Source organism: Lissotriton helveticus, chromosome 10, assembly GCF_964261635.1.
Source record: "Lissotriton helveticus chromosome 10, aLisHel1.1, whole genome shotgun sequence".
NCBI lineage: Eukaryota > Metazoa > Chordata > Amphibia > Caudata > Salamandridae > Lissotriton > Lissotriton helveticus.
Genome location: NC_136071.1, coordinates 890,022,941 through 890,038,620, shown reverse-complemented (window position 1 = coordinate 890,038,620; position 15,680 = coordinate 890,022,941). Strand labels below are relative to the sequence as shown.

Here is a 15,680-nt window from a genome sequence, read left to right as displayed (position 1 = left end):
TTCTGTTTTTAAAAGATGCTGTAAGATGACTCTGGTGTGTCTGCTCATTTTAGTTCTGCTCTGGTTGGTTCTAGCTGTGATTATTCCTTTGGAGATGAATAGAGAATTACACAAAGTTAACATAACAAGCAAAGCTCTGGTTAGCCAAACTAAACATAGTGCGTCTGCAAAAGTTATTGATCATCAGCCTAACATTCATCAAGATAAATCAATTGGTGATTTTTCAAGTAATACATTCACAAAGCTATTGAGTGAATATGTTAAGGTAATGGATGCAAAAGACTGCTACGTCTGCGTTAAGTTACCTGCTTCTGTTTCTGAGGGAGTAACATATAATATGCTTCCTCTCACTTATGCTGTAACATGTAGCGTATTAACTAGTTTATTTTATCAAACTGGACGTTTAGAATATTACTATTCAAATTATGATGAAATTTTTGCAAATATTAAGATTGATAATGCTTTAAATAAGCATAAGAAAGCAAAGCAAATGAGAGAATTTTTCATTGTTACTAATGAACTCACTTACGAGTATGCTTATAAGAATAATCTAACATGCAAATTAAGTGCTGAAGGAAAGAAATTTTTAAATATGGTTGAAGAAAGAAGAGCAATTTATAAGAGGAATGAATTAGTCATGCAGACTAAGTCAAGTTTCTGGCAGAAAGAGGATGAGAAATTAAATGGCAAAATGCTTGAAAATATTGCAATTCACATAGACAAACCAATTAGTGGAAAACTTTGTATTAGAAGAGATAATACACTTTTTGATAATTACTTTGTAGGTGCAAGTAACTGTGAAGATACTTATCAAATTTTGGGAGGTTGGGGATTTAAAGGTGGAAAAGATCCTATCTTTCCTGGGATTTATTTTGTTTGTGGTGACAAAGCCTATTACAACCTTCCAGACCACTGGTATGGAACTTGTTATGTGGGAATTGTTTTTCCTAAAGTGTTTCATGTTGACAGAGATTCAGAAGGATTGTTTAAAATTCATAATTATGTAAATAGAGTTAAAAGAGAAACTTTTACTGAAGTTCTGGGAGATATTTTTCAAGCTGTAATACCTTTTGTTGGTATAACTTTAAATGCAGGGAGAATCAGAAAATTGTCCACTATAGTTGATAGATTATCAACTGACACAGCTGATGGGTTTCAATTAGTGAATGTTGAAGTTATTGCAATTAGATCCATGGTAATTCAAGACCGCCTTGCTTTAGACATACTCCTAGCAAAAGAGGGAGGAGTCTGTGGCATTTTACATGTACAACATTGTTGTACATATATACCTGATGAAAGTAAGAATATTGAAATGTATATTAAGAATATTACACAAATGCATTCAGAGATAATTCCTTTAGAAGAAGATGATTTTACAGGGAAACTTTCAAAAAGGTTTCAAGCAATTAAAAACTGGTTTCATAATATCGGAAGTTCAATTCTTGGCAAGATTTTGGCACCTTTGATTATAATAGTATTCATTTTTATTTTGACCAAATTAGGTTGTTTGTTACATAAAAGAAAGAAACAGTTGAAAGAAAAGAAAAGAATCTATAAACTCAGAAAAGAAGAAGAAAGAGAGATCGAATTACAGGAGTTACATAGAGAGCGTTATGCTAATTCCAAAGATTATGTAGAAACAGACTTTTAGGTTTACTGATACAAATGAATTTGAATCGATTTCTTAGAAATTTAAATTATCAAAATTTTGAGTGCTGGTGTGGTGATTTGTTAATCACCAGATGAGGGAGTTGATGGAGCGAGATATAAAACAAAATTTTGTTTAAACTCGTGAAGTCACATTTCCATAACATGAATAATAATATTAATGTTTTGTGATTTATCATGTTAATACAACTTAGATTAAACTTTACACATGGGGGGACTAACATGTGTGCTCATAAACGTGCATAATTGTTGCATCTTTTTGTTCGTGCAAAATAATAAAATAATTTATTGTTTTCGTTTTTGTCATTACTAACTGCTGCAAACTTAAAAGAAGCATGTGCTTGTTTTGCTTTTCCTTGTCTGTGTGATGTCATTTCTACTATTCTAGGTGCATATAAGTCTCATGGAGTAACGGAGACTGGTAGATATAAACGCTGCTTTATTTGTTTGCATTGGCTAGGTAACATTTTGATTAATCGGGTGGGTTAATTAATTAGTAAATCCTGGGGTGGATACAGAATCTACATTATTTCTTACATTAATACTTTTCTTGTGTTTGTTTTATATTAGAAAACTTAAGTTGTCTGCTTTTGGGCCTTGTCTGCCCGAACTACAATATGCTGAATTTTACTTCTGCAAAAGTGCTGAGACGCCCATTCTGAAATAAATTATTCGTCAAAAGCTGCGTTCACAAAGCAAAAACTAACGCGCTATCGTCATTCTGTCGGACATGGCCAAGGTCGAAAAAGAACATTTTGTCAGTCCTTAACTTGGCATCCGCGGAAATCAATTGGAAGTCAATGGACGCTGCGAGAATGACTTTATACAATTGTTGCAATACAAGGAAGCTCCTGGTTGCACTCGGAAGGGACAATGGTCTCTAAGAAATGTGACTTAATGGAAGTTTTGAAAAGTGGGTGACATGTCACTTGTCACTCTCAGCCAATGGGACGTCGAAGATTTCTGAAAACGTTCCTTTGCGTAGTCTAGTTAGCGTAGAAAGGTATAAAAAGTCATGCCCCTAGGGATGGGCTGGCTGCTGCTTTCTGACTTTCCGATGAGGGTGATGTGCTGTCGGACTTTGCGTGGAGCACGTAAGAATCCTCAAATGAACTTTACTTTAAATTCTATCTATTTAGCTTAGTTAGGGAATTAGGTTTTAGAAATGCTAAACTTTATATATTTACTTTAAATTTGATTCACTTACTTAAATTGTATTTTCTCACATTTCTTTACAATCATGCTTGTTTTATTGCTAATAAAATTCATTTATAAAACTATCAACTTATATACCATAATTTAGTAAATAAAATCTTACTTTTGACAAACAAGCTGGTCTTGGTTATTCAGGAGTATAGGTTACTATTAGCTAGATCATGTCGCCATTGGTGGTCGTTTAAAAGGTCAAGTTTTATTCTAATGACAAAATTCTTTCCGCAGATGTATAAATATGTATATAGTTTGTAGATAATGTGTATATAGATTTAATCTGACCACCTGATTCAGTAGGCCCAAAATATGTCAGGTTTATAAATGGGTCCAAATTTTGGTATAGAATTTTGTTTATAGGTTATGAAGTTGGGTAGCGTTGTTTATGATATATTTTCTATAGGCCGCTGGATCACTAGCAACTCTCCCCTTATCTCCCTAGGCGCCTGTAAAACAGCCTGACTAGGAATATCCTGAAGAGAAACTAACACCTCAGACGCAGGCTCCACATGCCCCCTATGAACCGGCATAGAAACCGCCGTCACGCACTCAGACACGGCCTCCGCCCCTCCCCCTCCAGTGACGTCACTAACCGTCACTGCGGAGGCCGAGACAGAGCGCCGTCTTCCCCCACGCTGAGATAGTGTACGACGACCACGTCGCACTGGAGCCGAAGCGGCTCGCTCGTGCACCGCCGCCACCGGTATCTCAAACGGCGCCTGCATGTCCCCCACACCTGCCGACCCGCCCGCAGAAAATGCCTCATAACACACAGGCTCCGCGAGCCCTGCAGCACTCCCACGCTGAGCCTTCACGCCCGGGGCCACTCTCCTAGTACGAGAGCGGCCCCGATCACTTACCGCCTCCTGCCGACGGCGCTTCGGTGAGCAACACGCGGCCACCACAGCCGCTATGCCTGCCGACGCCATACGTTGGGGACGCGGAGGCCCGACCTGACCCCGCTCCCCAATCACCAGGTCCAAGCGGCCCGCCTCACTAAGGAGACGGATCGCTTCTAGTACTCGATAATCCTCACCAGCCATAGTACTTTCTTAAGCGAAATCACCACCAAAGAATACAAATAACCACCTGAAAAAAGCTAACTGCAAATATCCACCCGGCCACCAGGTCACCTAAGCCTAAAATGGTGGCCGGGGGAAAGAGCCCAACCCACTTATAGGTTGGGCTCTGAAGGCTACCAAAAAGAAGCCCAAAAAACGCCCAAACAAAGCCTGCTCTAAAATGGCCCCTACCCACCCCTCCCACACAGCCCGGGGAGGGGGACCTCCCAGGGGTCGGCTGCCCCCCCCCTAAGCCCCCCTTTAAAAGTGAAGACCGCATTCAGCCTCACACTGAACTCGCAGTTGTGTGGTAATGTACCTATCAGCTTTTAGACATTTACTGTATTATAGTGCTAGGAGGCCCCAGCCAGCGACAGAAAGCACTGTTGCACATTGTTTTAAACTGGAATTGCATAGAGTATAAGATAGGCTGGTGCAAAATTTAGAAACTTGGTGTTCGTTATAAACCTAGTCTTAACTTTCCATTTGAGTGGTTTTGTAGAAGTTTTACATAGTTTTAAGAGCTTATCATTGCTCAAAATGGTTTAATTTATGACATTATCTCCTTCCAAGCACTTCATTGTTTGGATTTACTCGTGAGAAAGTGTCACTCATAGTCGTTGAAATGTCACTCATCCTTACACTGAAATTATGAAAATGTCATACATAGCAATCTGAAACCTTGGCAGCTATGATCAGTTGTTCTGAAAGAATATTAAATGACTGCACTTTTTTCCCTTCTACCTCCTTAAGCTGATTTTATGTTCTTAAAATCTATTTGGCAGCTAACGAACGTTCGTTTGTCGGAGACCAAAAGCAAGTAACTGTATTTGAAACTGGTTCTTGTGCCTGTGTGTCTCGCTCATATTGCAGTATTATACCTCAAACTATACCTTGTTTTCTCTTATATCCTGCACACTTGTCACTTTTTCCTCTTGTGCACTCCTTACTACCTCATGTATTTTTTGGTTGCTCACAATTTTTACTACCTCATGTGTTTTATTTGCTCACAATTGTCACTTTTACCTTATGTAACGTAACGTCTACTTTTGTAATCGGTTCCTGTGTAATGTTCTCATCATGTTCTCATCATGTATCATTTGTGTTCCTATTGTGAAGCGCTCTGACGCCTTCGGGTAAAGTCCGCGCTATATAAATGCATAAATAAAATAAAATAAATTGGGTGGCCGGGCAGACACTAGCATCTGCGCGGTGGTACCTCTCTCTCCTCTACGCCCTGCTCTTGCTCGGGAAGGGAAAGAAGGAGCGGACGGTCAGGTTTTCAGCTGGACTAAAATGTAATGAGTGTTTTGTCTCTAAACTTTCTCCTGTTACCGGAAAACTGAGAAACTACCCATTTAATCAAGATGGCCGCAACGTTAAGGGTTTCAAAAGCTCCGCGCTGTGCTTTTACGTTTGTATATGCTGGGCGTGTCTTCAGTTACAGCTCGCTTCCGGAGTCTACCTCGTGTATCTTCGTTACTTAGCAACACAAGGATGGCTCAACATGTAGGGGTGTTTTGAAACAGGACGCGGTTCTGATTACTTTATAGGAATATCAAATGTACTTCTTTTGGCAAAAAATAAACGAGCACGCTAAAGAAAAATCTTTGCTGAATTTAGGCTGATCTATTGTGTATTTAGTTTAGCTTGGTTCCCCTTCTGTCGACAGCATGTCCCCTGCTGTCATTGAGGTGGGTGGTGTGGTCCACTGTAGCTTCCGGTGATACTGGCAGCGGCAGGTAACGCGGGTGTTTTGCAGGGCATGTTGTTGATGTCTGTTCGTTGGTGGCTACAGGTGTGGAGTTGGTGACTTCCAGGGTAAGAGCCCAGTGCAAGTGGCCCTGTGAATAATCACCTCCTGCCTCTCTGTCGCCTTTGTATTTTCAAAAAGCATTTCTCCTTTGCTCACGTCTCTAGTCTGTGTTGTGGGCGCAGAGAGTGAATTCACAGTTCTGTTTCAGCAGTTATAAGATGTGGGAATGTCTGGGGGGGACCAAGTTTTGGGGAAATTAGTAAATGTGTTGAGTTTTTTTCTTTCTTTCAGTTTGTCTTGTATTATTGCAAAACAAGTGTATTATAATGTATGTTTAATACTTTGCATTTATAACAACAGTTTCTCTTGTTTTTGGTTGGAAGCATCACATTATATTTGTATTCAGTGCAAGTTAAATTGATAAAACAGCACCGAGTTTGATTGCTTACTTGCTGATAAAAATGTATTTATGAATAATAATGATAGAATTGATAATGTGGACCACATGGAGTCAAATTCTATTAAGAAGGTGGTGCCTTCACCATTTACAAATGTAGCATTGGCAATTTGGTGGCAACTGCAATATCTAGTTGTTTGACCACGCCAACGGGGGCAAAAACTTGATGAAAATATGCACATGACAGTGCTTGGCAATTAACTGGGATATTAACATAATGAGCTTGGTGGTGGTTCAATTCTGCAATAGGATATGGACTTAAAGTTCCTGTGGCAGGATTCAGATATATATGCTTTATTTTCATAATTAGATATCATTAGGGGATTTATGTGATGCAGATGCCATGTACTTGGATGAAGTGTATTGCAATGGCACTTATTATGCTGACCCTCCTGTGGCTAAGAAGGTAAAAGCTGATACACTTAGACAGTGATTTTGGATTCAGAGGGTAATCCAGTGTTTGACCCAGGGTTGCTACAGGACCCACATTCTGCGGGTGGTTTCCTTCACACTTTATGTATGACTATGTGAAATCAAAGTTTAACACGCATTTGCAATGCATTTGGTATCGCATTTGTGAAAGTTAGTGCTATTGACATTGTAAATGATAAACTTTTTAACTTATTTTTTTTTTGTCTGCAGTGGAGTGATTATTTGGTAAACAACAGATAGAGCTATTGGCGTTGTAAATGTAAATATTTGTACTTATGTTGTAGTTATGTGGTATTAAGTGTATTGTAATTATGTGGAGGGGATTGTGTGTTATGGAGAGAAATTATGTAGTATGGTATTTTGTGTTGTGGAATGTTATGTAGTGGAGTTTAATTACGTTGCATGCTTTTGAATTTTGTGGTGTGGATTGTATGCATGGTAGTGTTATGTAATTGTGTTTTGTATAATGCGGTTTCTTTTTGAATTATGTGGTGTGGAATGGAAACGTTTTAAGTTGAATTGTGTGGAACTATGTGGCATGAAGTGTAATGCTGATTGAAATTATTTAGTGTGGTGTATGTTTATGTGGTATTGATTGGTTTTATGTGGGGTGTATTTATGAGAGAGAAATATAGGCTGGGTGAAGAGATACAAGAAGAGAGAGAGGGCTTGAGCAAAGAGCGAGTAGGAGGGGAAGTAATATGCCCAGTGCTTCCTAGAGAAGGGCCTGTTCTTATAGTTAGCGAGATTTACAAGTTATAGTCTGACTTTATTTTTACTCTGTTCCAAGTCCTGTGGGGGGAGGGAAAGAAAGCACTGTATGAAAAAAAGACAACCATATAGGAGAGAGACACCCAGCACTGTGAAAGAGTGATTCTAGCACTGCATGATTGGGTGCAAAGCATAAACGAAAGAGATGAGGATGCAGGAGAGTGTCAGCACTGCACGAGTGGCCTATGCAACCAATTAAACCAGAGCAGGTTTACTGGCACGTTTCCCTTTGTTGCCAATTTCTTTGTGGCAGAGATTTACAAAAAATATGTATAAGTTGTCAGTCAGACTGCTTTACATGACTCATTCTCGGAACTCCTTCCTGAAACACCTTGACCCCCAATTTATGGGTTCCCTGAGAAAAATATTTCCAAATCCAGCACTGGTGACGCCCATCCTATAGGACTCCAAATTACCTTGTCTCTAATTCCTCAATGTAATATATAGGAACAAAGCAGCATAGCATAGCAGATCTGAACAGTACAAGTTGGCATCTAGTTATACGGCATTGTGTAGCATAGCATTATAACGAATAGTAGCATAGCATTACGAAACACCATCAGCAAAACGTTACCCAGGATCACACTATGAGCCCAAGAGAGGTGGGCAGACGGGATGGAAGAGGAAGCGCACATGAAAGTTAGGAGGGAGTGTGAGGGAAAGAGAGAGACCCAAAGGAAGTGAGAGCAGATAGCTAGATGGAAGAGAAATGTGTGAGGGAAAGGACAGCAGGGAAGGGGGGAATAAGGAAGGAGGGAGGGAGTGACACAGAGGGAGGGGCAGAGACGAACCGATAAGGAGAGGATTTTCACGCATATATAGAGATTTTACAGACAAGCATTGAGGCGGGTTTCCTCTGAGCGGTTGTTAATGACCAAAAGAAGTAAAAAAGCTCGATAGCAAGCATCATAGCACTGTTTTTTGTTATTGTGGAAGGGGGCTTGGCAATAGGGATGGGTGGTGGCAAGGAGACAGTGGGAGGAGGAAGGGAGAGGGCAAGGAAACATGGTAGAGGAAGATGGAGGGAGTATGCGAGCCACTCTGAGAAGGGAGGGCAGGTGGGGGCCGCCGTATTTGATGAAAGCGGTCACCGTGCTGAAAAGTGAAGCGCGGCGCCCTTGTAAGTTTTAGTGCATGCACTAAAAGCGCCGGCCTTCTGAAGCTGCTGCAGAGTAATACAGCATTGGGGAGTGGGAGGGGCTGGAATGTATCTTTCAGGATGTGTTTTTAATATTATGCACAATGGCAGGAGAGAATTAAAATCAACCTTATGAAAGTAGCCCTTGTGCATAATCTTTAAAAAAAAAAGGTCTGAAATACTCGATGGGTGGGAGGTGGTTGGGGGTAGGGGACAGGATGGGAGCCGAAGATAAACCACATGAGAGAGCGAGAAGGAAATAAACAACAAGCAGGAGGGAGGAACAGAAGGCAGCTGCAGCTCGAAAAGAGTGAGCCAGTGTGGCCGCGAGCGAGTTCCTGAACAAGCAATAATAAAGAAAGAGTGCTTTCAATGTAATAACTAACATGCACAGTGTTGGACCTGCGATGGGCAAGCCCAGCACAAAGGGGGTAGCTTGGCTCAAGTGACAAGGCAAGTGAAGGCTGTAGTGTTAAGCCAGCTCTGACCCAATATTAACTCCTTGTACATCCACACCAAAAAGAAGGATACCACACCACTGCTGTAGAAAAATACGATTCCTTTATATAAAAGTTCTTTGTTGTAAATAGGGTTGACTGGGAAAGCACATATACATTTCTTTTGGTCATACAGTTCTGGTAATAAATAGTATTAATAAATAGAATAACTTCAGGAATGAGTATCACAATAAATATCAGAATAAATATCAGAATAAATATTGGTTCATTTAAATAAACAACCACATGTTTCTTCTGGTATCGCTGCCACCAATTAAATACTTTAGAATCATTACATCTGCAATACGTTTCAAATGGGAAAGATAACTCTTACAGTTTATGCTGTTTTCAATGACCAGGTATACGGCTTCTCTGAGCACAAAATAAGGTTTGGGACTCTTTAATAATCACTCAAGGCGTATGCGCGTATATCTAGAAGGCAAGGGAACACATTAAATACATCATTTGCACTCGGCGGTCACCGGGATAGGATCTCTGCTTTGCCAGTGAAGTCTATGCGCGCCTACGGGCTTTAGCACCACTTGAGCACAGGCGGCACCAGTTCAAAGTCATTAGACTGACGAACGGGCTGCCGGAGAGGTCACACAACCTTCGCGCACAGTCAGGTAAATGCCGGTTCACAGTTCCTTCACAACGCTGCATTCACTATGAGGAAACGGGCCCACCTCACATCGGCTGCAATCAAGATACGATTCAGTTGGGCACAGCACTCCTCGCGTTAGCGACGGGGCTCTCAGGGGCTCCACGGACCTCCCTCCGACTTCCGCATACAGGGTGGTTCCCGCCCACAGCTACAGCTCCCGGGTCACTGGGGAGTGACAGAGACGCTAGTCCCGCCCAACGAAGGCCGGCCTTTCCCCGCCCCGGCGCACCACCTCACCTTCAATCTGCGCAGGAAGCGCTCTACGCTGGTGGGGCTCGGAGACGTCCGAGCTCCCCTCTAGAGGCACCTGTCGCGAAGGGGGCACAGCTGACGATCGCGGCGAACTTGCTCTCGCCTCGCGACTCGATAAATCGATCACAGTTCACCACCAGGGGAGGCGGGGAGGCACACGAATCTGGCCACAGTCTTTGGGGACAATGAGGTACTTGCTGGGCAGGCGCTGTAGGCGCTAGATCACTTCTCACGTAGCTGACTGGAACGCCAGTCAGACACAACGCCAGCAACCCTTTGCTGCTCTACTGCCTGCGCTACCAGCCACCTCAGGGGTCAACAGGGCAGGTGTCAATCTGGTGTCAAGTCTGGAATCTCTTAATCTCCTTCTCTAGTCTGAACTTCATCATCATCTTCTAATCTAAAATGGCCGCCAGGGACTGGGCCTTATATAGCCAGTGCCCTGGGGTACTGGCCCGAGCCAGAAGGTTCTAGAACCTTCTCTGGCTGTGACAATGACAAGGCACTCTTGAGGGGTATTTAGGACACTCACAGCCACCGTACTGGGGTTCTAGAGCAGCCATTTTGTGTACCTGAGGAAAATAAAGGAATTCCTGTCAGAAATGCGCGCCAAACAAAGGGCGCCAAAACCTCAAAAGGCCAGGGTTCATGAAGGCTCCAATGGGAGTCACTTCACATGAGGAAAAAGGGTGTCCACCATTTTAGGTTCATTTATACAGGTTGACAACCCCAGTTTGTAATGCCACAGGTTTGGGCCAGGCGCCTTGTAAATAGGTGCCACAAACCTTGTGAGCAACTGGGCGTCAAGGAACATCTAACCCCATGAGACAACACATAAAAAGACCTGGTAGACAAAAATAAAAAGCAAAAAATTTTGGGAGGTACAGGGGAACAAAAGAAATCATAGTGGTGAGGGGACTCTCAGAAGCAGACGGGTCTAACACGCGTCCCCCCCCAGCTGAAAGTGGGGAGAGCTACCCAACCCCTTGGGAGTCCTCAACACTAAGGCGGAAATACCTGGAGAGACCGTCTGCATTGGCGTAGTCAACTCCGGGCTGGTGTTCCACCCGAACGTCCATTCCCTGTAGGGAGATAGACCACCTCAACAGTTTGGGATTTTCCCCCTTCATTTGCATGAGCCAACGAAGGGGTCGGTGGTCTGTCTGAACAAGGAAGTGTGAACCAAACAAATATGGTCGCAGCTTCTTCAGTGCCCAGACCACCGCAAAGGCTTCCCGCTCGATGGTACTCCACCTCTGTTCCCGGGGAAGCAGTCTCCGTGACAGAAAGACCACGGGTTGATCCAGACCCTCTTCATTGAGTTGCGATAGCACCGCCCCAATGCCAATTTCGGATGCATCTGTCTGGACAATGAACTCTTTTGAAAAATCTGGAGCCTTCAGGACTGGAGCTTTACACAATGCTTGTTTCAGAGTGTCGAAGGCTCGCTGGCAAGCCTCCGTCCAAATGACTCTCCTGGGTTGCTTTTTGGCCGTGAGTTCTGTAAGGGGTGCCACGATAGTGCCATACCCCTTCACGAATCGTCTGTAGTAACCTGTGAGGCCCAGGAAGGCTCAGACCTCAGTCTGGGTCTTGGGGGGTTTCCAGGCCATGATTGCCTCAATCTTCGCCTGAAGGGGCTGCACCGTTCCCCGGCCCACCAAGTGTCCTAAGTACACTACCGACCCCTGTCCAATCTGACATTTGCTGGCCTTGATCGTCAAACCAGACCGTTCCAGGGCCTGGAGAACGGCTTGCAAGTGCTGCAAGTGATCCTCCCAGCTGCTACTGAAGACAGCTATGTCATCCAAGTAAGCAGCAGAGAATGACTCCATCCCGGTGAGGATCGTGTTCACCAGCCGCTGAAAAGTGGCAGGAGCGTTCTTGAGCCCAAAGGGCATGACGCAAAACTGGTAGTGTCCATCAGGTGTGGAGAAGGCTGACCTTTCCTTGGCTCCATTAGACATGGGAATCTGCCAGTACCCTGCAGTGAGGTCAATGGTACTGAGATATTGGGCAGCTCCCAACCGCTCAATCAATTCATCCGCCCGAGGGATCGGATGAGCATCCGTTTTGGTTACCGAATTTAGTCCTCGGTAGTCCACACAGAATCTCAATTCTGGTGTGGTGCCAGGTGGGGCAGCTTTAGGAACTAACACCACCGGGCTAGACCAAGGGCTACTTGAAGGTTCGATGACTCCTAGCTCCAGCATCTTAGCTACTTCGCTTTGGATACTGGCCTTCACCTTGTCAGACAGCCGGTAAGACTTTGACTTCACAGGTGGGCTGTCCCCTGTGTCCACGTTATGTGTACACAGGTGGGTCTTACCCGGGACAAGGGAGAACAGAGGAGCGAATGACCCCAAGACCTGGCGACATTCCTCCTGCTGCTCAGGAGTCAGGGTTGGCGAGAGTTTCACTCCCTCCACTGACCCATCCTTTTCTTGAGACGCAAAAAGGTCGGGGAGAGGCTCCGTGTCCTCTTCCTCCGATCCGTCAGTCACCATAACCAACATGACTTCGGGCCTCTCGTAGTGGGGCTTGAGGCGATTGGCATGTAACACCCAATGCGGATGCAGAGGGGTCTTTACGTCCACCAGATAGGTAGACTTGCCCTTCTTCTCCAATACCTCATAGGGGCCTGTCCAACGGTCCTGGAGGGCACTCAGCTCTCCAGTCTCCATCACCCACACCTTCTGGCCAGGCTCCAACTCCACTGGGTGAGCGTTGTGGTCATACCACGCTTTCATGACTGCCTGACTGGCTTCCAAGTTGTCAGAAGCTTGCTTCCACAACTTAGCCATTTGGCTTCGGAAGGCCAGCATGTAGCTCACCACATCCTGGGGAACTTTCCGGGGAGACTTTTCCCAGGAGTCCCTCACCAGGCTGAGAGGTCCACGTACAGGGTGCCCGTACAAAAGCTCGAAGGGGCTGAAGCCCACTCCCTTTTGCGGCACTTCCCTGTAGGAAAAGAGCAAACAGGGTAGGAGGACGTCCCATTTCCTCCGCAGGCTTTCGGGTAGACTTCTGATCATACCCTTCAAGGTTTGGTTGAACCTTTCCACAAGACCATTGGTGTGTGGGTGATAAGGAGTGGTGAACCTGTAAGTCACTCCACACTCCTTCCACATGGCCCGCATATATGCTGACAGGAAGTTGGTCCCCCTGTCAGACACAACTTCCTTGGGGAATCCCACTCGGGTAAAGATCCCCATCAGGGCCTTGGCCACTACTGGTGCAGTAATGGTTCTCAGAGGAATTGCCTCTGGATACCTTGTGGCGTGATCCACCAGGACCAGGATAAACCTGTGACCGGATGATGTAGGTGGATCTAGGGGCCCAGCAATGTCGATGCCCACCCTTTCAAAGAGGGTGCCAACGACGGGAAGTGGTTCCAGGGGAGCCTTCAGCTTCGTCCCTGTTTTCCCACTGGCTTGGCATGACACGCACGACCGACAGTATGTGTCGGACGCCACCCTCATTCGAAGCCAATGAAAGTGGGGGACAAGCCGGGCAAAGGTCTTGTCCTGACCCAAGTGTCCTGCCAAGGGAATCTCATGAGCCAACTCTAATAGGAAGGCTCGGTAACACTGTGGGACTACCAGGGCCCGTGACAATCCGTGCACTGGCGCCCTGGGTTCACTGTAGAAGAGACCATCCTCCCAGTAAACACGATGGTTCCCAGACTCGTTACCTGCTGCCTGGGCCTCAGCCTGTTGCCTCAGACCCTCGAGGGTGGGACATTCCCTTTGTCCCTTGCTCAGTTCCTCCCTGGATGGTCCTCCTTTCACTCGCCACTCAGCGGGGATAGGCAAGTCCTCCAACGGAACCATGTCCTCTTCCGCGGACTCCGGGTCCACCTCCACAGGTGGCCTATCCGTCTCACGGGGCATGGACATCGAGGCAGGCTCCTCCTGTCCTCGAAATGTTCCCTCATTAGCAGCTGGGTGGGCCATTGTTCCAGGCTCCAACCCACGCGACTTTTCCTCCCGAGCAGCCGCAGACCTGGTACTCACACAGGCCCAATCAGGTGTACCCAGCATCTCAGTATGAGTCCGGTATTCCACCTCCTTCCAAGCATTGTGCTCCATATCATTGCCCAGCAGACAATCGACTGGCACAGCGGGGCTTACGGCAACTCAAAGTGAACCTGCAACCCCTCCCCACTCAAAGGGAACCTCGGCCACAGGATAGTGGCCCATTCTGCCGTCCGCCATCGCGGCTGGATGAAATACGCCTGGAATCACCTGCTCTGAGGACACCAGATGACTCCTTACCATAGTCATACTGGCTCCTGTATCTCTCAGAGCTTCCCCTCTATGGCCATTGATGGTGACCCATTGCCCATACTTGGTAGTATTTGAGGGCACCTGGATCTTTGGAACCATCTCCCGATCACCCAGGGACACTAAGGTGACACCCGCCCACTCCCCCCCCTTAAATAAGGGCATCTCCTCCCTGAGCGCTACACTAGCGACTCCCGGGGCCTTTCCTCCAGTGGGAGGGGGTGGTCTCTTTGGGCATTTCACGTCTCCCTTATAATGTCCAATACCACCGCACTCATAGCAATGGATAACCCTTGGCTGCTGACTCTGGCGAGGATTAGGGCTCTTCTGCGGGTTAGCCTTAGAAGTGGAGAAGAAACTTTTCCCCTTAAAGGTATTTTGGGGGCCTTTGGAGAACTCCTGCTTCTTGGTATCTCCCCCCTCTGTCTTCTGGGGAGCGCCCTGTCCGGACTTCTGAGAATCTCCTCCCGTCCCCTTCGTGGACACTCGGGTACTTGCCCAAATGTCCGCCTCCTCAGCAAGCTTACGGGGGCAAGTAAGTTTGCTGTCTACCAGGTGTTGCCTCAGCTCGGGAACACATTTCTCGAGTAGATGTTCCTTGAGTATCAGGTCGTACAACCCTCGATAGTCCTCCACCTCATTACCTTGGACCCACCCATCCAGGGCTTTCTTGGCAAAATCCAGGAAGTCAACCCAATTCTGTGAGCTCAGCTTGTGGCTGCCCCTAAACCTTTGCCGGTATTTCTCGGGGGTCAACCCAAACTTCCTGATGAGCGCCACCTTCATGGCGGGGTAATTAACCTGTTCCTCCCGGTCTAGGGCCAATAGGGCATCCCTACCTGTCGGAGGCATGTACCGGTATAATCCACCACCCCAATGCTTCTCATGGATCCCATGGGCTCTTAAGGAGACCTCATAGGCTGCCAGCCACTTGGCTATGTCGTCTCCAGCGGTATAACTGGCGACTGCGTCTTTGGGTAAATGGGGCCTGGGCTCCCTGGCAAATTCCTTTGACTCGACACCCTTCGGAGTGATGTTAGGGGCCTGGAATTCGAGTTCTCGTAGCTTGAACTCGTGTTCCATACTTTTCCTTTCCATCTCCAGCTTGGACTCATGTTCCAACCTCCTCCCCTCCCTCCTTTCTTCCAACTCCATTTTTGCTATTTCCCACCTTAACAGTCTTTCCTCTCTCCTGTCAGCTAACTCGGTTTCTGATAACCCTCTCGATGACACACTGCTGCCCTCCCGTGAGTTTGCCTTGGGGCTGATTGACATCTCACCCACCCCCGGGGGACATTCCGCAGTCCTATCAATGACAGTACCTCTGTTCGATTCCTCCTCCTCCACCGTTCCCTCCGTGTGTGCTTCCACCCATGCTCGCAGACTAGTACGGAGCTCCTCTCTTTTGGCCCCTCGCCTGACAAACACTCCCCTCTCCTGACAGAAATCCTTGAGCTGTGCCACAGTATAGGTCTCCAGCTCTGACATT

At 46.0% G+C, this 15,680-nt stretch overlaps 1 protein-coding gene across 5 annotated transcripts in view; it reads left to right on the top strand.

The window, feature by feature from the left end:
* The first annotated feature begins 5,648 nt into the window (after positions 1 to 5,648).
* The window catches only part of ULK4 (unc-51 like kinase 4), a 2,246,396-nt gene continuing 2,236,364 nt past the window's right edge, over positions 5,649 to 15,680 (top strand). Inside the window, exon 1 of one of the 5 annotated variants that reach the window (XM_078663530.1) lies at positions 5,649 to 5,759. The gene's annotated coding sequence lies outside the window, so the exon portion shown is untranslated. Of the gene's footprint in view, positions 5,760 to 9,783; positions 9,937 to 15,680 lie in introns of those variants that run through there. The other 4 variants (XM_078663529.1, XM_078663527.1, XM_078663528.1 and 1 more) reach the window with 4 other exon arrangements.